Below are 24,657 nucleotides of genomic sequence, written 5' to 3'. Positions count from 1 at the left end.
GCGAGGGTACCCAAATATACCTCAAGCTAAAACTTTTCCTACCTATAAGTCCTTTCCACGAAAGTGATTGTCTATGGACTGAGTCAAGACAATACAACTAATCGGTTCACACTTTGTGTGATCGTGTATGGATACCAGATCAAGACAATACAACAACGAAGTATGTTACTTGATAAAAAGTTTCATAGTTAACCAAACACAATAGAATTCACTTATCAAGTAAATAGGAATTAACGTTTGTGTATACTTTAATTATAATAAAACAATTATAAAGCGGAAATATAAAGTAAATGACATAACAAGATTTTGTTAACGAGGAAACCCGCAAATGCAGAAAAACCCCGGGACCTTGTCCAGAATTGAATACTCTCAAGATTAAGCTGCTACACAAAATTAAACCTAACTTCGTATAGTTGAGACCAAGCAACTAAACCTATAGTTCACCTAGTTCCGTCTGTATTCCCACGCCTCCGACCTTAGTCACGTACTTGGAACAATTCCTTTGGTTCGTATTCCAAATAGTAAAGGAACAACAAATCTGTTTGATATCAACTCTATTCAACCAAGTGATATGAGTCGGACAAAGACTCTTCTGTTTATCTTAACATAAACTCCTTCGTCAAGTCATTAGATCTATATTATATTCAATTACCGAAGTAATTGATTAAGATTAAGCCAACAACACTATTAATCCAAAGAATTGTGTTGATTCCGACCTACTCAATTAATCAATCCAATATATCATAAGGATAAACCGATTATTAATTGGATCCTCTTTTACCGATACAAGTATTGTGCACACCAAAGATTATGACCCCACAAATAAGAAATCTTCAATATCTTTTTCTTCATCAAGTCTTCTTAGATCTTCAATAATAACCTGCACACAATCACTTTAATCTCTTGTGATCAAGCACGCAAATAACTGAGTCTGTTAACAATGGATTATCACAAGATCGTCTTTAGAACTAACAACAGTCTAAAGATCCCTGTCGAAACTCTGAACTAGTTTGAGTTAATCTTATATCAGAAGAGAAGATTCTCCAGCATAAACAAACTAGGTTCAATCAAAGTTCAACCACCGTTGGTCAATCGAATCAATGAAAACAAAAGATAAGCCGCAATTATCTAGTTTCCCACCAACGGTACACGCTCGAGCTTCTCAATACCAAAGAAGACTTTAAACTGAGCGTCCGTAAGAGATTTCGCCTAATTAGGTTGCTCTCCTCTCCGAATAGGCGGCTACACCAGTAACAACACAACAAAGAGGAAGTCTGTTGTTACGAAGGATTAGTTTACTAGAAAGGCAAACTTCAAGTATTTATAGACAAGGAAGTTTGGACACCAAGGAATTTCCAAAACCGAAAATATTCTCGAGATATTCATTAAAGCACAAATTCGGTTTTCATAATTTCTGGAAATGCTCTGTCCAAAAATAATGATCGAAATCTCTCGGAAAATCTCTAATTAGTAATTGCACATTACTAATTCTTATTTCCCTACAAAATGAAGTTAAATACCTTAATTAAAAGATTCTTAACTTATTTATGTTTCGATCATGGGATTCTCTTCCTTTAGCTATTAAGGAATAACTTTGAACAATTAAATAATAAACATTCATAGCACGTGTTCAAAGTATGTCGACATCCTTACTTTGTAAGTTCTCTTTCACACTTACAACCTTGAAACCGATTTGCAACACTTCTAAATAAGTTTAGAATTGGTTCATCTGACTTTCAAGAACTATGCGATTGATCAAATAACATTCAATCACAATCATGGGTTTATCGGTTCTACCAAAACAAGTTTCGGTTCTACCTTCCATGTGAGTACTGTGCATAGTCACACTAGCTTTCGAAAATTCGGTTGGCTAGGTACTAGGATCGGTTCCCCACATATATATGGTATCTAACTTATATGTGTTGCACATGTCCTTAGGATCGGTTCCCCTTTTCCTAAAAACATGTTGCACATGTTCATAGGATCGGTTCCCCTTTCTGCTATAAATCTTGTTGCACCTCATACAAGGATCGGTTTCCCTTTGTGATGTACTGCACCTCTTGCTAGGATCAGTTCCCCTTTCCCATATTTGGTCAGACATAAAATCACAAACCCGATCATACCATCTCAGGTGATTACTTAAGATCGGTTTCACTAATAAAAGTCATACCAATACATAAGTCAGGCCTTTGTGAATAGTTCTACCAAGAACACAGCAAGTCATGAACGGTTATACTCAATCACACATATTGGTTGTTCATAAGATATGCAATGAATAACAAAACCAATAACGCCTGGCAATTTCCTTTTCGGTTCACAAACAAGTTTATGAACTTACTTCCTTAGAACACATGTAAAACATTGTTCCCTAGGATGAAATCCTCACCTCATACCCATACATAATCACAATAACATTCAAATGATTATGGAGATGTCTTATCTACAAAGTTTAATGGTTAAGCAATAAACCTCGTATTGTATTCCTTAATACTATGTCTATCTAGAGTTCAAATATGCTTCGCAGTTTTGTTTTCAATATGCACGACTTGAAAGATACGTTAGGGAATGAAACAGTTCAAGTCAAATATCACTAACCTCAAGTGGAAGGATGATTGTTGTCGTTGTAGCTCCTTGCTTCTTTACATCTTCAAGACTTCGCAGTACTTGTAATGTCTCATATCCTAATACTTTCAAGCTAACCTATACGAAGTTTACTCTAGTACATAATCAAGCGACTCTTAACATGAGTTTTGATTCACTAAAATATGACAATTAAACTTGACATACCAATGCTTGGTGGGTTCAACCGAGCAATGCTCTAACAATTTCCCCCTTTGTCAATTTTAGTGACAAAGCTTTTACATCATATGGATAAACAAATTACAAGAATTCATTACACATACTCTTGATTCCCGATTCAACAGCACAGTAAACTGCTTACATTCAATCCTTGAAAATGTCGTTGTTTACATTATAATAACAAATAAAAAGAGTATTAGCTTTGTTAAACCGCACGTCTTTGTTATACCAATTCATATGACATGTTACTCCCCCTTAGTCCGTGCTTTCACTATTTCGTTTAGATAAAACGTTTAAGCACCAATGTTCTTTTCCTTAGAGATACCAATCAATATAAAATCAATGCCAGTATCACTTGTTTACTCCATATATTTCTCCCCCTTTTTGTCACAAAATGAAAAAAAAACGAAAAAATAAAGGACAACACGAAAAGAATCTTACAAATCTCAAAAAGACTTGCAACCTGTAGAGTTAGGCACGAGGGTTCCACATATCATGTTCTGATAACCAATATCAAAACTGAAACTACAAGTAGTTTTATTTTGATATGTTACCAAGGAAACAATTGTCCGAAACAATTTTTCCAATTTAGTTTAGCAAACCAAAAACAACTAAGCACCTTAGTCCCTTTGCTAAACCGATTGTACAAAAACAATCGCTTAATTCGATAATACCAAAATAAAGATAACTCTATTTTTCTCATCAGGTTCTAATTATCCATAAACTTAGACCTTTCAATATTAAACAAGACAAATACTAGGTTAGCTAACTAGCATTTCTTGTTAAGGTATTTGATTAGACTTGAATAACCGAAACCTCACTTCGATAAGTCTAACTAAGATCAAAATTAACTTAGTTTCTCTTATCCGGAATCGAATTGGACTAAACAACTCATCCCGTAATCCTTTTATTTCGTTAAGCCATAAATAATTCATACAAACCAACATAAATCAACTTGCATAATTATTCACCTCAACCGGAAGCAATTGAAACAACATAAGCATTAAAACACCACAATTGCACCGAAATTTTGTAAGCCTAAACAATTGATACCACACAATAAAACAAGATAATAATAGTTTTTCTTAACCGGAACCAATTGAATCACACACATCCACACACACATCATGGAATAAACATCAATTGAACCGAAATTTTGTTAAGAAAAAGCAATAAATATATATGATATAAACTCAGGCTTTTCTTAAACAGGAAAACAATTAACTAACAAGATTGTTACCTCAAATTTCGCATCCACTTCTCCAATATGATTGCATCTTCGTCCAGGGAGAATTGATATCGAAATATCATCATGTTGTCATCCTTATGCAAAAACAAAAGAATAACAACAACCAACCTTTACCAAAGAAAGGTTGAAAATCGGTTTTAACAATTGCAAGCAAAAGTTGAAAACCGTCGAAACACATATGCTTTTATGCTAAACCAAAACCGATTCAACATATTGTGACTTTTCACATATTGTTTTTACCAGAACCCCTCACGATTCTTTGATAAAGCCTACCAACATGGGCTAGAACTTAATCCTGCTAAATTAAAAAGTCACCCAAATCACAAGGGTTCACAATATATGAGATCGAATATTAAGGTAGTAAAACCGAAATCAAATATCCCATAAACATACATAGAAATAAGATAAAAGCATTCAAGCACAGACTATGTGAACCGAAAACTATCACAAGAAAAATTATAAATCAAATAATTTTATTCATAATAATTTTATTCATAATAGACGTTACATAAAGTAGCCTAGTTTCAAATAAGAATTTAGTCTTCTCTTTGCTTTGTATGCCTTACTGGAGAATTCCTTTAGAAGAATCTCATTTTTGGTTTCTTCCTCTTTAGAATATTCTAAATTTCTTCTAAATTCTCCAAGGTCTTCATGCCATTTATATTTTGCAATAGATTCTTTGTAACCAGCGATACTTGTCTTGGCATAATTAAGATTATCCTTGAGAAGATCTCTTCTTCCAATGAGTTCCATTGTTCCCTCAAACAAATTTTGAGCAAGAATTGTTGAGAGAGTTGTCTTGATAGAAAAATAGCAAGAATCGGAACAAATTTCATTTTTTCTTTTCTCACAATATGTGCATCTAGACTCAAGAGTCCTTTCAATCTTTTCAACACAATGATCACAGACAACATCATACCGTTCTTTTCCTTCCACTACGAAAGGAATCATGTAAAGAATTTTGAACGGGGCAAAGTAGTGCATGAGCAAATTATTTCCGAAATTTCTCTTGTCAAGTCTTCCTCAATTTCTACATACGGTGAAAGCATTTTAGCATGCTATTACAAGAGGATCACAACCGGACATATTTATAATCCCTATTTTTAAATTCAAAAATGAAAGAATTCCTAACCAGAACCGAAAAACGATTCTTTCCTTACAGAAGTGAGGAAACAGTAACAATGGTTTGAGAGGTTCCAGAAATATGTTCGACCCCTTTCTTGTTTTTCTAATTTGTAGTAAATCATCAAAAGATGTTTTCACATTGATATCACTGGATATCTCAAGATCCTATTTGAGTCTAATAACTAGACTTTCATAGTCATCTTTGTCTAAAATTATGACAGGATTGGTTTTCTTAGAAATTGTTCTAGATGATTTTTTTCGATACCTTCTCAGATTTTGGTATCAATTTGTAGGTAGTTTTTGAATGAAGATTCTTCATTTCAAGAGACATTGCATCTTTCCACCTTGAAACATCAGATCTCATATCCTTATTGAAAAAGGTATTACCCTTTATATTATTTTTCCTTTTAGGATTGTTTCTTTTTGGATATGATTTTGAATTCATGTAAAAATTCGATTGTCTAACTGGACATTAGTGATCTGAGAGGTTTTTAAAAGTGAAGTTATCCAATTCTTTTGAGACAAATGATAGAGCATTATGCATCTTTCGAACCTTACACTCCCTTTTCATATGACATTTTTCTCTACAATAAAAACAATGTTTATTGAAAGGTGTATAGTTTTTCGATTTACCTTTATGAGACTTTCGGTCATGATACTGCTTATTAGTACGACTCTTCCTCCGTTTGTATTCGGAGAACTTTTCTGTTGAATTCTCACTTGAGCACTTGGGAGAATCATGCAAGCATACTTGTATAGGTGGATCTTCAGGAGTAGGTAGACAGACAACCTTTACAAATTTTACTTCTTTGTTGATCGATGACGTATCAATCCCATCATATCCTAATCCTCGTTTGTCGCCATGACATTTTCCTGCATCTATCATGGAAGATAAGTTAATTGTGATATCATTAAGTCTTCTCAGCCTTACAACCTCTTCTTCTAGCACCTTGATTTTTTCAAGGGCATTGGTTAGTTGATCCTCAAGAGGATTTTTCTTCAAGGAGTAAGACTCAAGTTGTTCGTTGCTCGTTGAATGTTGTGAATTAATCAAGGCTTCTGTCTCAAGAAGTTTTTTATTCAACAAGTAATGTTTCCTGTTGAGGTTCTCAAACTCAAGGGTTTTTGAGTGAAGACTTTCTGTGTAGTCTTTAAGAAGATATCTAGAAATCTGATATCCATAGAAGAAGCCAGAAAAAACTTTCCTCAGTTTCCTGTTTTCTCTGCTAAGAGGAGCAAGAAGTCCAATCACATCTGAGGAGGACAGTCTTTTTGTGGAGACAACTCCTAGAAGAGAGGAGTATTCAGAAAGATCATCTTTAACATCTTGATCGATTTCTGAGTCACCATCTTCAGAAATCTCATCAAGTTGCTTTTGAAGGCAAGTTTTCCAATCACTAGAGTCTACATTGTAGAGATCAGCCTGATCAGTAGATTCACAAAAGGTGTTATCTTCAAGACCTGATTTTTCATCTTGACTTACGTTAACTGAATCACTCGTTAGATTCATTCTTACAGGTTGGATCGCACCAAACACAGATTGTTAGATCTTTTCGTGTTTTCCTGCTCTGGTACCAATTGAAAAGGCGAGGGTAGCCAAATATACCTCGAGATAAAACTTTTCCTACCTATAAGTCCTTTCTTAGAAAGTGATTGTCTATGGACTGAGTCGAGACAATACAACTAATCGGTTCACACTTCGTGTGATCGTCTATGGATACGAGATCGAGACAATACAACAACGAAGTATGTTACTTGATAAAAAGGTTCGGACTTAACCAAACACAATACGATTCACTTATCAAGTAAATAGGAATTAACGTTTGTGTAATTTACTTTAATTATAATAAAACAATTATAATGCGGAAATATAAAGTAAATGACACAACAAGATTTCGTTAACGAGGAAACCGCAAATGCAGAAAAACCCCGGGACCTTGTACAGAATTGAATACTCCCAAGATTAATCCGCTACACAAAATTACACCTAACTTCGTATAGTTGAGACCAAGCAACTAAACCTATAGTTCACCTAGTTCCGTTTGTATTCCCACACCTCCGACCTTAGTTACGTACTTGGAACAATTCCTTTGGTTCGTATTCCAAACAGTAAAGGAACAACAAATTTGTTTGGTATCAACTCTATTCAACCAATTGATATGAGTCGGACAAAGGCTCTTCTTTTTATCTTAACATAAACTCCTTCGTCAGGTCCTTAGATCTATCTTATATTCAAGTACCGAAGTAATCGATTAAGATTAAGCCAACAACACTATTAATCCAAAGAATTGTGTTGATGCCGATCTACTCAATTAATCAATCCAATCTATCACAAGGATAAACCGATTATTAATTGGATCCTATTTTACCGAAACAAGTATTATGCACACCAAATATTATGAACCCACAAATCAGAAATCTTCAATATCTTCTTCGTCTTCAAATCTTCTTAGATCTTCAATAATAACCTGCACACAATCACTTGTATCTCTTGTGAATAATCACGCACAGAACGGAGTCTGTTAACAATTAATTATCACAAGATCGTCTTTAGAACTAACAACAGTCTAAAGATCCCTGTCGAAACTCTGAACAAGTTTGAGTGAATCTTATATCATAAGAGAAGATTCTCAAGCATAAACAAACTAGGTGCAATCAAAGTTCAACCACCGTTAGTCAATCAAATCAATGAAAACAAAAGATAAACCACAATTATATAATTTCCCACCAACGGTACACGCTAGAGCTTCTCGATCCCAAAGAAGATTTTAAACTGAGCGGCCGTAAGATATTTCGCCTAATTAGGTTACTCTCCTCTTTTAATAGGCGGCTACACCAGTAACAACACAACAAAGAGGAATTCTGTTGTTACGAAGGATTAATTTGCTAGAAAGGCAAACTTCAAGTATTTATAGAAAAAGAAGTTTGGACACCAAGGAATTTCCAAAACCGAAAATATTCTCCAGATATTCATGAAAGCACAAATTCGGTTTTCATAATTCCTGGAAATGCTCTGTCCAAAAATAATGATCGAAATCTCTCGGAAAATCTCTAATCAGTAAATGTACATTACTAATTCTTATTTACCTACAAAATGAAGTTAAATACCTTAATTAAAAGATTCTTAACTTATTTATGTTTCGATCCTGGGATTCTCTTCCCTTAGCTATTAAGGAATAACTTTGAACAATTAAATAATAAACATTCATAACACGTGTTCAAAGTATGTCGACATCCTTACTTTGTAAGTTCTCTTTCACACTTACAACCTTGAAACCGATTTGCCACACTTCCAAACAAGTTTAGAATTGGTTCATATGACTTTCAAAAACTATTTGATTGATCAAATAATATTCAATCACAATCATGGGTTTATCGGTTCTACCAAAACAAGTTTCGGTTCTACCTTCCATGTGAGTATTGTGCATAGTCACACTAGCTTTCCAAAATTCGGTTGACTAGGTACTAGGATCGGTTCCCCACATATATATGGTATCTAACTTATATGTGTTGCACATGTCCATAGGATCGGTTCCCCTTTTCCTAAAAACGTGTTGCACATGTTCATAGGATCGGTTCCCCTTTCTGCTATAAACCTTGATGCACCTCATACAAGGATCGGTTCCCCTTTGTGATGTACTGCACCTCTTATTAGGATCGGTTCCCCTTTCCCATATTTGGTCAGACATAAAATCACAAACCCGATCATACCATCTCAGGTGATTACTTAAGATCGGTTTCACTAGTAAAAGTCATACCAATACATAAGTCAAGCCTTTGTGAATAGTTCTACCAAGAACGCAACAAGTCGTGAACGGTTATACTCAATCACACATATTGGTTGTTCATAAGATATGCAATGAATAACAAAACTAATAACGCTTGACAATTTCCTTTTCGGTTCACAAACAAGTTTATGAACTTATTTCCTTAGAACACATGTAAAACATTGTTCCCTAGGATGAAATCCTCACCTCATACCCATACATAATCACAATATCATTCAAATGATTATGGAGATGTCTTATCTACAAAGTTTAATGGTTAAGCAATAAACCTCGTATTATATTCCTTAATACTATGTCTATCTAGAGTTCAAATATGCTTCGTAGTTTTGTTTTCAATATGCACGACTTGAAAGATACGTTAGGGAATGAAACAGTTCAAGTCAAATATCACTAACCTCAAGTGGAAGGATGATTGTTGTCGTTGTAGCTCCTTGCTTCTTCACATCTTCAAGACTTCTCAATACTTGTAATGTCTCATATCCTAATACTTTCAAGCTAACCTATACGAAGTTGACTCTAGTACATTATCAAGCGACTCTTAGCATGAGTTTTGATTCACCAAAATATGACAACCAAACTTGACATACCAACGTTTGGTGGGTTCAACCGAGCAATGCTCTAACAATTACAAAATAAACAAACTTTGTATCTTCTCATTCAAATGCTTGATTTCCTTGGTTCTTCAACATTACTCGAAATCTTCGTCACTTCCAAGTACTCCAGTAATTCTGAACGTGTTCAACTCAGCATCATAGTTGTTGAAGATCCGTAGCTATAACAATGAGAAAATAGTAGCCCTCAATCATTATTATACAGAGTCATAGTATTATTACACATCTTCAAAGTCCAATTGTATCATAACTTTGACAACAATACTATGGTGATATGTATCACTCCTCCTTAGTCAATACTTCATCTCACATGAAAACTAGTCCCCCTTGCATAATGATCCGTAAACCATATCTATTTGTAATATGAACTACACATTCATTCTCCCCCTTTTTGTTAATATAAATTGGCAAAGGTACGAAAACTAGTGGGACCATAATGAAATTCTCATAGAGATACTTCATGACCAGAAGAGAACATATCAACTTTGTTTCGATGATTTCACATAGTCTAAACTTAGTGTATTCATCAAGGAGTTTATAAAGATACAAGAAAACTCCTACAATATTCCACAGCCGCACTCCCCACAAAGATTTGTCAATTAAGCACAAGTTCAATTAAGAACTCTCCCCCATAAAATGTTATTCCTGAAAGAACAACAAGAACGACCTTACTTTTACAAGAAAAGAAGGATTTCTTTGGACATTAACAAATTACATGAAACATGAATTTGTATCCAGAAACTAAATTAAATTAACCACAAGAGAACCCATGATTAATTTAATCGAAAATGCTCAACATAAGAGAACTTACGGAGCCGCACAATACTTTCACACAGAAGTGGATCAGTGAAAGATCAATACTGCGGAATATTCAAAGATTCATTTTATTTTTCATCAATATTTGCATAAAGACATATAATATACTTAATCTTTGCAATCAAAAGTTCATCCTATCTTCCATCAATATTTGCATAATGACATAATAGGTTTAGCTTTTGACATATATGGGACAATCATAGTTCACGGACGCAAACATACATATCCCGTAACAATTTTTGCAATATATAAAACCAATAAAGATTAATACTGCAAAATCATCTTCCAAATAAACTTTAGAATTTAAAAAAATAAATTTAAAAACATTGCAAGATGAAAATCGTTGGCAATAGATATGTGTACTCACAATAATTGCTATTGTTAGAGCACTACTCGGTCGAACTCGCATGCGTTGCTATATCAAGCATGTTTGTCAATATTAGTGATCAAAACTATATGTCTTGATTTCTAGTTTACTTATGACTAAGTCTCGGTCTAGGATAGTTAAGTGCAGTTGAGCTCCATACTCCATGGCGATCATCTTACGAAGACGAAGAACTACTCGAGGAATAAGTGGAACTTCATCCGACAAAAAGGTATGTGGAGACTTGAACTTATCTGTCACTCAAAAGTCTATTCTATCTCCTACTCTTGAGACAAAGTCGTATACGTATGATAGTTTTCATACATACACATTTGCTATTTCGAGCCAAGTTTACTCGCGTATCTTTTTCTCGAAATATGTGTTGGTGAGCTTTTGCTTTAACCATTTTCATCTTTACCCGTGACGCAAGTCATGAAGACGTTTCAATCTTGAAAATATCTTTGATGACGATAGTCGTGAATAACGATTGTTATAACATTATATAAGAATGTTTTCAATGATTGAAATGTAGAGTTGAGATTACCAACTATGGATATAAGCATATATAGTGTGTTCCCATATTAGTGTATAAATCCATGTGTCGAAAACCAAGTGCGTGCATATGTGTGCATGCAGTATTGGTGAAGGACACAGGTTGAGTACGCGTACCCGTACGCGTACCTGCGGAAGTTTTCATACCGAAAATTTCTGCTGAGTTTGTAAGTTTGCAAACTAGTAAACCTGTCACCTTAGGTACGCATACCCGTACGCGTACCCATGGAAGTTTTCAAACCAAAAATTTTTGTTGAGTTTGTAAACTCAAATCCGGTAGCTAAGGTACGCATACCCGTACGTATACCCAAGCTGGTTATTTCTCAAATCGGTTGTTCATGAACTTAAAACAATAAATTATAAGGAACGCAATCTTTGCAAATCTTGGCTATATTTTTCATGAATTGATTCAAGTGAATCAAACCGATTTTGTTTAATTGTGTCTATGAATAAAGACCTAAGCAATTGAACAACTCTTGAACTAGTTCTTATGAGTCATTTGAACTAGTTATGAGAAAGATGAATACTGTTAATATGAAAGTGCTCATATGGATAACCATTGGTTAACTATTTGTGAACCAACTAAGTGTACACATTTAGGTACGGTTACTCGAAACTAAATAAATACATTTCATTTGTGTGTGACAAGCTAAGTTTCGATCTAACGGTTGAAAGATATTAGCTTGGTTGAATCAGGTTTTTCATCTAACAGTGATTATTGAATGCTTTGTTACCAAGGTAACTTAGATTGCAAACCCTAATTGGAAAACTATATAAAGGAGACAGCTAGCAACTGGAAAAACTAATCCCCACACCTCCTGTGTGATACTAGTTGGTTTTTCTAGAGTCGATTCTCCTTTAACCTTAGGTTTCTTCTCGAGACCCTGTAGGTTAACGACTGAAAGACTTCATTGGGATTGTGAAGCCAGACAAAACTACTTTCTTGTAGTTGAGCGATATGATCTTGCCATTTTCTATCGTACGAGTTCAATTGAATAATTGACTTGAGATTATGGGCAAGATAAAAATAAATCACAAATATCTTCGTCTCGTCGTTTGTGATTCCACAATATCTAGTTTTGCTACCATACGATTTAGATTATTATGAGGTGATTGATAATACTAGGCTGTTCTTCGGGAATATAAGTCCGGGTTATCAATTAGTTCCTGTTCACCTTAATTTATCAAAAGACGGAACAAAACTCATAGGTTTATCTGTGGGAGACAGATTTATCTATTATCATAGACTTTTCTGTGTAATACAGATTTGTTTATTGAAGTCTTCGACTTTGGGTCATAGCAACTCTTAGTTGTGGGTGAGATCAGCTAAGGGAATCAATTGCGTAGTATCCAGCTGGGATCAGAGACGTAAGGAGTTGTTGATGGTGTATTTTCATTTGAGGCTAAAATTGTAAAAGCCAAAATTACGCGCTGACATCCTGCAAAGGATAAAACCACTAATTACTTTTTCACTTCTCTAATTCATCCAGGTTGGAGCATGTGGCAACAATCTCTTGTACCCTGTGAATTTATAGCATTATCAATTAATACATGACTAGCCTTGTATCTCCTGTTCCACTGAACTCTCATTAGTACGGCATGACGACTGAGTGTTGCTCTCAGCAGAGTGACATGAATCTCCAAGCGTTAATAATGAGGCATGCACGAAATACCCGTACAGGATACAACTCTCGGTGTGTTATACTATCCCGATCGAGCATCTGGACTGTCTACGCCAGTCTTAGAAATGATCACGACCATCCAACTTCACCGGCATAATTGGATGGCCTAGATCGGACCCATAGCCACCATGCAGGTATTGGCGTGTTCACCACCGGACCAACATGGGCCCCACATGGTCGGCCTCCCCAAAGGAGAAGCGTGGCTTGCAAATTTTTCCAGCCAAAGTAACCCTAATTAGGGTTTGCGGCACATCACATGTGTCGCAAATCAGTCTCAACCATCCATCTTCGCAGGCATAGATGGAGGGTGTAGATGTAGATTCAAAGGGTCCAGAGCATGTCAACACAATCGTCGTGGGCCCGCTACATACATGACTAACCGGTCAAGACCAACTATGGTTGGTCGTCTCGATTCGTGCGCCCAAACTAGGCATGGCCGCACGTTTTCAATTGCAAATTGTTCTCGACCACTCAACTTTGCCGGAAAAATTGAGTGGCTTAGATCACATCTTCACGGGACAGTGCGATACGGACGTGTACACTGGCCTGCCGACTGCACGCTGATGTAACTCAAATGTTGTTGTAGATAGTGGTGAAAACTGGGTTCTTTTCGAACTTGTGAAGGTAACTCTTTTTTTTTAAGATTTAAACAAATAAATAAATGAAGGAAATTAATAGTAATGTCAAGATTTTAGAAAGATTAAGGCTCGGGATTCACTATTACTTCAAGTTGATTGGTTATATATAATATTTCAGAAATTATTATTAAGCTCTTTTTCTTATTAAATCACTTTTTAATTTAAAAGGTCTCCAAATATTAAGTTGTAATCCTTAAGCATGATTTATCAAAGAATATATTCTAAGCATAAAGCATCAAACTGATTCACAAATAATTAAGAAAACCATTTTATCCTTTTTTTATATTTTTATCCAAGTGAATTAAATAAAATAAATAATTAACGAAATTATAAATAAAAATATTACCAATCAAACATGAGTGAATAGATCCTCCATTGCCTCAATCACCAAGAATTTAGCCTCTCATCATGTTAGAAAAATACTCAAAAGACTTTATTGATGCTCACAAGTTGATTACAAATGATGAAATAACAAGAAAATCAATTTATGACCGTCCTTTGCAACACACAGAAAACGTATGAAAAGAACGGCACATGAGAAGTGCAGTTGACGCTGTTGTGAAATCGCGGGAAAGGAATAGGGAATTGTCGCAGTTAAGCGACACTTTTCTACGACTTTCCTGGGTGGTCCTTGTTCTTTGTGTTCTTAGCTGAGCAGCAGCAGAACTCTTCTTGTTTTTTCGACCCTTTTCTTCGATTCTCTCGGCTCTAACTCTCTCCCAATCACTTCTCCCTTTCCCAAACTGTTTTGCCTTGTATTTATAGTGAATTGGAGCCAAAAATCCGACCATTGATTGCATATATTCTCCATTTAATCCAAATATTCTCGGCTGCCAATAATAACGAAAATTTCCATTTTTAATCCCATGCACGCGTTAACTTTGATCATGCACGCTCCCAAATGTCTTCTCCACGCCTCAACACTCTTCCAACGCTAGTAGGACTCTTCCATGCACACAAGAACTCCATTTTTGCTCGTGTTACAGTGCACGTGCTCTGTTTTGGGCTCAAGGATCATCACGCGTTTTCCAGCCACTTCTGATCGAACCCACTGCCCATAATGTGTTCCTCATGCCATATCACAGCAGTTCAAGAACAATTTTTTCCGCCAAAACTGTTCTTGATGTTTTCATCAACTGGTGATTATCCAGCCAATTTTGATCGAAACCAACACCCATACCAGCTCATTTTTCCCTCCAAAATTTGAAATTCAAAAAGGTTGAAGATGATATGCCCCCTATCCTGAACTGGGGTGCGAATAGCAGATGCCTTGGGGGTGACCTGGAGGTGCCCCTTAGTAATTAGGTTACCTCTTATCCAAAAGTGAGAGTCCGAATAACACTTGTCCTCTGGGTGCCAAAATCAACTTTTCGAGCCGAATTTTCCAAAAATGTTTATTTCCTAAAAATACATAAAAACACAATATTAGTACAAAAATAGAGTTCCAACAATACATACATTGAGGACAAAGTAGACACAAAAATGTGTCTATGAAATACCCCCAAACCTATTATTTGCTAGTCCTCGAGCAAATCTAATCTAAAAGAAAATGACTACACTTAGCACGTGCAGTAAGCCGTTAAACCACTAGGTGGCCCTAGTAGCGGAGTGTTGTCTCCGGAGGGTTTACCAGAGGTGTACCCACAAAACCTTTACTCCAGACCCTAGCTATCTACAACGAACCTTGGAAGGCACTAAAGAATCTCCTTGGTTGGCTTACAATCACTGACTACAGGAGGAAGTACCTTGATGCGAAATTCCAATTGTCGTACACGAGTTTACACTCAAGCATACTAAAATTCATATAAAGTGACAGAGCTCTACTCAGATAGTTGCACTATGAACATCATATTCGGAGTCAAACTAATCATATGGATAGAAAAAGGAGATGGAAATAGAAAAATGTAGATGGTTTTGATGTTAACCAAATGATCGATGTTTCACATATCTGTCTGAAGGCCACTGCCAGAATGAACCTATCCTAATGGACTGAGATACCGGTCTGACTAATATCAACACAACTGGCATATACAAGGGAACCAGTGGTCAATAACTTAAATCTAGATCAACAAACTGGCAAATACAAGGAAACCAGCAGTTGACTACACAGAACAATAACCATTTTTATTTTTATTTTTTTACTTAACGGCATGAATAGATCTTTTTGATCCAAGCACATGCTTCTTTTCAGCAGATTACACGATAGTTCCCACGGGTCCTGCATTCCACGCTTGCTTAGGCGACGGAAACAGGGAGAACACACGCATATTGCTATCCAAGTGTTAATACTTATTCTGATTGGTCTAACTGGTCCGGTCTCTTTTTTTTTTTTTAGTAACTCAGTCACTCTAATTCACCCTAGCAGTGGTAACAACTTGAATCGTGTGCCCCACCTAATCACTTAGAGAAACATAGTTTAAAATGAAAAAATAAAAAAAAATGAAAAGGACTCAACGAGATATGGTGCAACTATCATGTTATTTCTAACACCTGAGCTCTGTGCTTTTATGAATAGACTCTATAGATGTTTCCATCTAATCAGATTGGTTCCTCAACTCCTACAACCAAGATGCTTCCATCCACTTAGATTAGTTAGTGCCATCCTGAATACGCATAAATTTCTAGGCTCTGGAGTTTATTTATTGCAACTAAAAGCTAACAAAAAGTTTCTTCCCCACCCCCAAACTTAAATCTAACATTGTCCTCAATGTTTCTAATTAAAGAGCAGTACCAAAAGTAAAATAACACGAGGAGAAGTTGGAAAGATAGTACCTGGGTGAAGAAAATCAAAAACTAATATACAACATACAACTGCCTCGATGGTCAATCAAGGGTAAACAGGGTCCTCCAGAGGGACCTCCTCAACATCACCTGTAGGAAAGGGCTCTAAAAAGGGTTTCAATCTCTGACCGTTAACCTTCGAAGAACTACTACCATCCGGTGTCTCGATCTCAACAGCTCCATGAGGAAAAACAGTGCGAACAATAAAAGGACCCGTCCACCGAGAACGTAACTTCCCAGGGAAAAGATGCAAGCGGGTATCATACAGAAGAACTTTTTGACCTGGAGAAAATGACTTCCGTAAAATGTTTCTATCATGCACAAGTTTCATTTTGTTCTTATACTCCTTCGCACTATCGTAAGCATCTATACGAATCTCGTCCAACTCATTGAGCTGGAGTTTCCTATGGGCTCCTGCCTCGTCAAGTGAAAAATTTAGCTGCTTAACAGCCCAATAAGCTCTATGTTCTAACTCAACAGGTAAGTGACATGCCTTGCCATAAACAAGCCGATAAGGCGACATTCCAATGGGGATCTTAAACGCAGTACGGTAAGCCCATAAGGCATCAGTAAGCCTAGACGACCAGTCTTTCCGATTAGGATTAACTGTTTTCTCTAATATACGTTTTATCTCCCTATTGGAAACCTCTACCTGACCACTAGTCTGTGGATGATACGGGGTAGCTATCTTATGTGTAATACCATATTTCTTCATCAGAAGCTTAAAAGGCCCATTACAAAAGTGCGACCCTCCATCACTAATTATAGCTCGTGGTGTACCAAAACGTGTAAGTATATTATTTTTCAAGAACTCAATCACAACCCTATGGTCATTGGTTTTACACGCAACCGCCTCAATCCACTTAGAGACATAGTCTACGGCGACAAGGATGTATAGGTTACCAAAAGAATTAGGAAACGGACCCATAAAGTCAATACCCCACACATCAAAGACCTCAACAATTAAAATAGGGTTCAAGGGCATCATGTTCCTACGGGAAATGGTTCCTAATTTCTGGCATCGTTCACAAGTAACGCAGTAACTGTGGGAGTCTTTAAACAACGAAGGCCAATAGAATCCACACTGCAATATCTTAGCAGCAGTTTTCTTAGCACTAAAGTGACCCCCACAAGCATGATCATGACAAAAGGAAATAATACTGGACTGGTCACTCTCAGGTATACATCTCCTAATAATCTGGTCTGGACAATACTTAAACAAATAAGGATCATCCCAAAAGAAGTGCTTAACCTCAGCTAAAAATCTAGAACGATCTTGTTTACCCCAATGTTGGGGCATTCGACCAGTAACAAGATAGTTCACTATATTCGCATACCAAGGTAATTGGGTAACAAAGAACAATTGTTCATCAGGAAAGCTATCCCTTATAGGAAGGGAATCATCTGGGGAACTAACAACTAGCCTAGACAAGTGATCTGCTACAACATTTTCGGCACCCTTTTTGTCTCTAATGTCTGGAGAAAACTCTTGCAACAACAGAATCCACCTAATCAATCTAGGTTTAGTATCCTTCTTAGACAAAAGATATTTTAAAGCAGCATGATCAGTATATATGATGATCTTAGAACCTAAGAGATAGGGTCTAAACTTGTCTAAGGCAAACACAATGGCTAATAGTTCCTTCTCGGTAGTGGTATAGTTCAACTGGGCATCATTCAGAGTTTTGCTAGCATAGTAAATCACATGAAGTAACTTATTTTCTCGCTGACCTAGCACAACACCAATAGCATAATCTGAAGCATCACACATGATCTCAAAGGGTAGGTTCCAGTTGGGTGCCTGGACTATGGGGGCGGTAGTGAGTAATGACTTAAGCTTCTCAAAAGCCTCTAAACAAGCATCATCAAAGACAAACTTAACATCTTTTGCAAGCAAATTGCAAAGAGGTCTAGACATCAAGCTAAAATCCTTAATGAAACGACGATAAAAACCAGCATGCCCTAAGAATGACCTAATATCTCTTACTGGTTTTTGGGACCGGTAAAGTTTTAATAAGGTCAACTTTGGCTCTATCTACCTCTATACCCTTTGAAGATACAATATGCCCTAGAACAATTCCTGAACGAACCATAAAGTGACATTTCTCCCAATTAAGCACTAAATTCTTTTCCTTACACCTAGTCAAAACTAATGACAAATGATGCAAGCACTCATCGAAAGACGAACCAAACACTGAAAAATCATCCATAAAGACCTCTAAGAACCGTTCTACCATGTCAGAAAATATGCTCATCATGCAACGCTGAAAAGTCGCAGGGGCATTACATAGCCCGAAAGGCATGCGTCTATACGCAAAGGTACCAAAGGGACAGGTAAAAGTGGTTTTCTCCTGGTCTTCTGGGGCAATAACGATCTGATTATATCCAGAGTAGCCATCTAAAAAGCAGTAGTGACTATGTCCAGCTAATCTCTCTAGCATCTGGTCGATGAAGGGAAGGGGAAAGTGGTCCTTCCTAGTGACCTTGTTCAATTTCCTATAGTCAATACAAACACGCCAACCCGTGGTCACTCGGGTCGGGATTAACTCATTGTTATCATTCTGGACTACAGTAATACCAGATTTCTTGGGAACAACCTGAACGGGGCTGACCCACTTACTGTCTGAAATAGGGTAGATAATGCCTGCATCTAATAGCTTAAGAACCTCAGTTCGAACTACTTCTTTCATATTGGGGTTTAGTCGACGTTGCATCTCCCTAGAAGGTTTGGTGTCTTCCTCTAAATAGATCTGATGCATACAAACAGTAGGACTTATACCCTTAATGTCTGCTATGGTCCACCCTAAAGCTTCCTTGTTGTTTTGAAGGACGGTTACTAGCCTACTTTCCTGATCTCTATCCAAGTCGGAAGAAACAATCACAGGTAAAGTCTCAGACGGGCCTAAAAACACATACTTCAGGGTATCTGGCAATGGTTTTAGGTCCAACTTAGGAGGCTCTTCTAAAGAAGGAACTAGGGTAGACTTAGAAACTGGTAGTGGTTCGAACTTAGGTTTCCATCCATTACTAGTATCTAACAAAGGGGTTGAATCTAACAAAGCATTCACCTCATTAATCACCTTATCATCATCAAAATCAATCCCAAAGTGAGCTAGGCATTTCTCTAATGGATCTTCTAACAAAGTGTTTGGTAATGACTCCTCGACTAATGTTCCTATCATGTTCACCTCTTCTATATTCGAGTCATCTAGTTCAGAGGGTAGCTTACTAATATTAAAAATGTTCAGCTCAATAGTCATATTACCAAAAGACAAATTCATAATACCATTTCGACAGTTAATGATCGCATTGGATGTAGCTAAAAACGGGCGACCTAAAATCACTGGTATTTGGTTCTCTGGGTCAGGGACAGGTTGGGTATCTAGGATAACAAAATCCACCGGATATATAAACTTGTCGACCTCTATGAGAACATCCTCGATCACACCACGAGGAATTTTAACGGACCTATCAGCTAACTGAAGTGTCATCTGTGTAGGTTTCATCTCACCAAGTCCTAGCTTAAGGTACACATGGTATGGCAGTAAGTTCACACTGGCTCCTAAGTCAAGCAACGCTTTCTCAACACGGTACTTACCTATTGTACAAGCAATGGTAGGGGACCCTGGGTCTTTATACTTAGGAGTAGTGGTATTCTGAATAATAGAACTCACATGACTAGCTATGAAGGCTTTCTTCTGGACACTGAGCTTACGCTTTCGCGTACACAAGTCCTTAAGGAACTTGGCATAAGAGGGAATCTGCCTAATTGCATCTAATAATGGAAGGTTGATATTAACCTGCTTAAAAACCTCCAATATATCATTAAAGTTGGACTCCCTCTTAGTCGGAACTAGCAGCTGGGGGAACGGGGCTCTGGGAACAAAGCCGGGCTCATCAGGACCCTCATTGGTCTCTTTGGAGACTCTATCAGTCTCCTCATTTTCTGGCTCATAAGGGTGAACTACAGCATGTTCACTTTCAGGTATGTCGACCTTATTATCAACTTTCTTTCCACTCCTAAGGGTTGTAACAGAGTTCACATGATTGTACGATTTCTCTCCTCTAGGGTTAGGATCAGTATGACTAGGGAACCTTCCTTCTCTCTCTCATTGATAACTTAGCTATTTGGCCGACTTGAAGCTCTAATTTAGCAAAAGACTGGGCACTATTCTTAAAATTCTGTTTGGTTTCCTCTTGAAAATTACCCTGGCTTTTTACTAACATTTCCTGGCTTTGTGATAGCATCTCCTGGCTCTTCCTTAATATACTAAGGGTTTCCTCTAAGCTAGTTATTCTATTCTCAGATGGGTTCTGGGTCTGACCTGAAGGTTCTTAGTATAACCAAAACCTGGGGGAGGCTGAGAATTACTAGACTGGCCTTGATTCTGGCCCTTAGACCAAGAGAAATTAGGATGGTTTCTCCAACCAGGGTTGTAGGTCTCTGAGTAGGGGTCAAACTTCTGACGGTTTCAAACCTAGCATTGTTATAGACAGCATGAGCTTGCTCTTCACTAACCTGACCTTCCCAAATGAGTTATCGGGCTCTATTCCACAACTAGAGACTTGAGAGGCTCTATTAGGTTCAACAAGGGACTTATTTTTAGATTGACCCATTTCCAATGCTTCTAACCTTCTAGATAAAGCAGCAAACTTAGCATCTGACGCAAAACTCGTATCTACCATATTGGTGCTACTTCTATTGACCAAGAGTCTTTTAGGGGGTTCCACAAGACTCCCACTGTTGGGATTTTTCAGCGATAGCTCCTAAGAAGGTAAAAGCATCATCAGCATTTTTACTAGTGAACTCACCAGCGCACATAGACTCGACCATGGCTTTGGTCGAATAGTCTAAACCATTATAAATAATCTCTACAAGTTTCATCTTATCAAATCCATGGTGAGGACACTGGGATAGGAGATCATTGAATCTCTCTAAAAACCTATAAAGAGACTCTCCCTCTTGTTGCACACTAGTACTAATTTCTGCCTAACAGCTGCAGTTTTATGCTTAGGGTAGAATTCATATAGAAGCAGCATAAGTTCCTGCCATGTTTCTGGATTCAGATGGTAGGTTGTTCAGCCAGGTCTTGGCTTTATCTCTCAAGGAAAAGGGAAACATCTTAAGTTTCAAGACCTCATCAGTAAGGTCTTTTATTCTAATTGTCCCACAAATTTCCTCAAAGTCCTAATATGAAATAAGGGTTCTCATCATCTTTTCCTAAGAATATAGGGATCATCTGAAGAATACTAGGTTTTATCTCGAAATTAGCCGTAGTCGCTGGCAATTTAATGCACGAAGCTCGGTTGGACCTAGTTGGGAACATGTAATCTTTCAAAGTTGCCATCGGTGGCACATCAGAAATACTAGGGGTACTTTCCTCACAAAGAGACAGATTCTCAAAACTGAAGTTTCCAAAAATGGGGCTCTCAAAAGAAGAGTCTTCGAGCTCCCCGCTTCCACAAGAATATCTTTTAGGCTCGTCACTAATCAAACAGCCAAAATTATCTCTTTTCCAAGAACGCTCTGTAAAGGACTCGAGCGCTTTTGGCATACACAAACAAAAATCCTAATGAAAGGAGGTTCTAAGCAAACACACAGCAGGCCGACTCCACCAAATCAAACCTAAAAATTTATAGCAAAGAAAAAGCATGATGGCTCCACTTAGATTGTTTCTAGACCAGCTTCTAATCCTTCGAAAAGGAATTCGTTACAATCTGAGCAAATTCTCTGGAATCAGTACGAGTCAAAGTGAGTTGAATAGAGGCGAGGGAAGCTCAGTGGAGCTTTGATACCCAAGGCCTCACCGATATTCAAGGCGGCGCAGTCACGCATTCAACTCACAGAAACCATCCTGAACTTCGACGTATGCTCAAAAGAGTAACCAATATTTTTCGAATGACTGTCCTATTAAGCTCGTTACCCTATAGGTCTTGTTCTAGTCAAAATTTTAGGCTTAGGTTCGCGTTAGGTTTCGCTTTCCTAAGGCGGGAAAGAAGGGAACGGTGATGAAATCCGAACCCTTATCTTGTATTGGCCAGGCCTTGCCCTTTACTAAGAATTTAAAAACAGTCCAAATTCGTCCTCAATCAATGAATCACCTTAAGGAATACAGTAACTCGCTTACAGGAGATTCGCGAGTGTTTCGATGGACTTACCTCCCATACCAGACGGGGGATGAACCGTTGAAGTCGACTCGGACCACGACTCCTATGTCATGTACGAACCCGAGGGTCCGAGACGATATCGTAATCGTCGTCCTTCCCTGCACACAGTTTGTATTTAAGGTACCCTTCCGTAGGGTAAAAATAACTTAAAAATGTCCGACGTCACAGTCCAAGTCCAAAGTAAAGTGCAAAAATATTACAAAAATTTCCTAATACAATTCTAAAAAAAAAATTAAAAATTATAATAAAACTAAATCCTAAAAAATAAAAAAAAAAATTATTTGTCTTCTTTTTTCTTTTCTTTTAGCTTTAAGCTTTGTTCCAAGTCCTTAGTATCCAACTTCAAACCTGCAAATCAAAGACACACCCAAAGAAACGTAAAAAGGAACAAATGAAAATAATAAAAAAAAAATCTAAAAATGCTACCTAAACACAAATCCGCGTCGGCGGCGCCAAAAAATTGATGTAACTCAAATGTTGTTGTAGATAGTGGTGAAAACTGGGTTCTTTTCGAACTTATGAAGGTAACTCTTTTTTTTTAAGATTTAAACAAATAAATAAATGAAGGAAATTAATAGTAATGTCAAGATTTTAGAAAGATTAAGGCTCAGGATTCACTATTACTTCAAGTTGATTGGTTATAAATAATATTTCAGAAATTATTATTAAGCTCTTTTTCTTATTAAATCACTTTTTAATTTAAAAGGTGTCCAAATATTAAGTTGTAATCCTTAAGCATGATTTATCAAAGAATATATTCTAAGCATAAAACATCAAACTGATTCACAAATAATTAAGAAAACCATTTTATCCTTTTTTTATATTTTTATCCAAGTGAATTAAATAAAATAAATAATTAACGAAATTATAAATAAAAATATTACCAATCAAACATGAGTGAATAGATCCTCCATTGCCTCAATCACCAAGAATTTAGCCTCTCATCATGTTGGAAAAATACTCAAAAGACTTTATTGATGCTCACAAGTTGATTACAAATGATGAAATAACAAGAAAATCAATTTATGACCGTCCTTTGCAACACACAGAAAACGTCTGAAAAGAACGGCACATGAGAAGTGCAGTTGACGCTGTTGTGAAATCGCGGGAAAGGAATAGGGAATTGTCGCAGTTAAGCGACACTTCTCTACGACTTTCCTGGGTGGTCCTTGTTCTTCGTGTTCTTAGCTGAGCAGCAGCAGAACTCTTCTTGTTGTCGACCCTTTCCTTCGATTCTCTCGGCTCTAACTCTCTCCCAATCACTTCTCCCTTTACCAAACTGTTTTGCCTTGTATTTATAGTGAATTGGAGCCAAAAATCCGACCATTGATTGCATATATTCTCCATTTAATCCAAATATTCTCGGCTGCCAATAATAACAAAAATTTCCATTTTTAATCCCATGCACGCGTTAACTTTGATCATGCACGCTCCAAAATGTCTTCTCCACGCCTCAACACTCTTCCAACGGTAGTAGGAATCTTCCATGCACACAAGAACTCCATTTTTGCTCGTGTTACAGTGCACGTGCTCTGTTTTGGGATCAAGGATCATCACGCGTTTTCCAGCCACTTCTGATCGAACCCACTGCCCATAATGTGTTCCTCATGCCATATCACAGCAGTTCAAGAACAATTTTTTCCGCCAGAACTGTTCTTGATGTTTTCATCAACTGGTGATTATCCAGCCAATTTTGATCGAAACCAACATCCATACTAGCTCATTTTTCCCTCCAAAATTTGAAATTCAAAAAGGTTGAAGATGATATGCCCCCTATCCTGAACTGGGGTGCGAATAGCAGATGCCTTGGGGGTGACCTGGAGGTACCCCTTAGTAATTAGGTTACCCCTTATCCAAAAGTGAGAGTCCGAATAACACTTGTCCTCCGGGTGCCAAAATCAACTTTTCGAGTCGAATTTTCCAAAAATGTTTATTTCCTAAAAATACATAAAAACACAATATTAGTACAAAAATAGAGTTCCAACAATACAGACATTGAGGACAAAGTAGACACAAAAATGTGTATATCACACGCCTGACTGATCGACCAAAACCGACCATGGTTGGTCGTCTCGAAACGCGCG

General features: G+C 37.1%; 1 pseudogene; it reads right to left on the bottom strand.

Moving 5' to 3' along the window:
- Nucleotides 1-4,552: 4,552 nt before the first annotated feature.
- On the bottom strand, nt 4,553-19,371 carry LOC113351067 (annotated as a pseudogene).
- Between the last annotated feature and the right edge of the window lie 5,286 nt (nt 19,372-24,657).

The sequence above is a fragment of the Papaver somniferum genome, chromosome 1 (assembly GCF_003573695.1).
Source record: "Papaver somniferum cultivar HN1 chromosome 1, ASM357369v1, whole genome shotgun sequence".
NCBI classification, from domain to species: domain Eukaryota; kingdom Viridiplantae; phylum Streptophyta; class Magnoliopsida; order Ranunculales; family Papaveraceae; genus Papaver; species Papaver somniferum.
The sequence above is the reverse complement of the archived record's forward strand: the minus strand, read 5'-3'. Positions and strand labels throughout refer to the sequence as shown.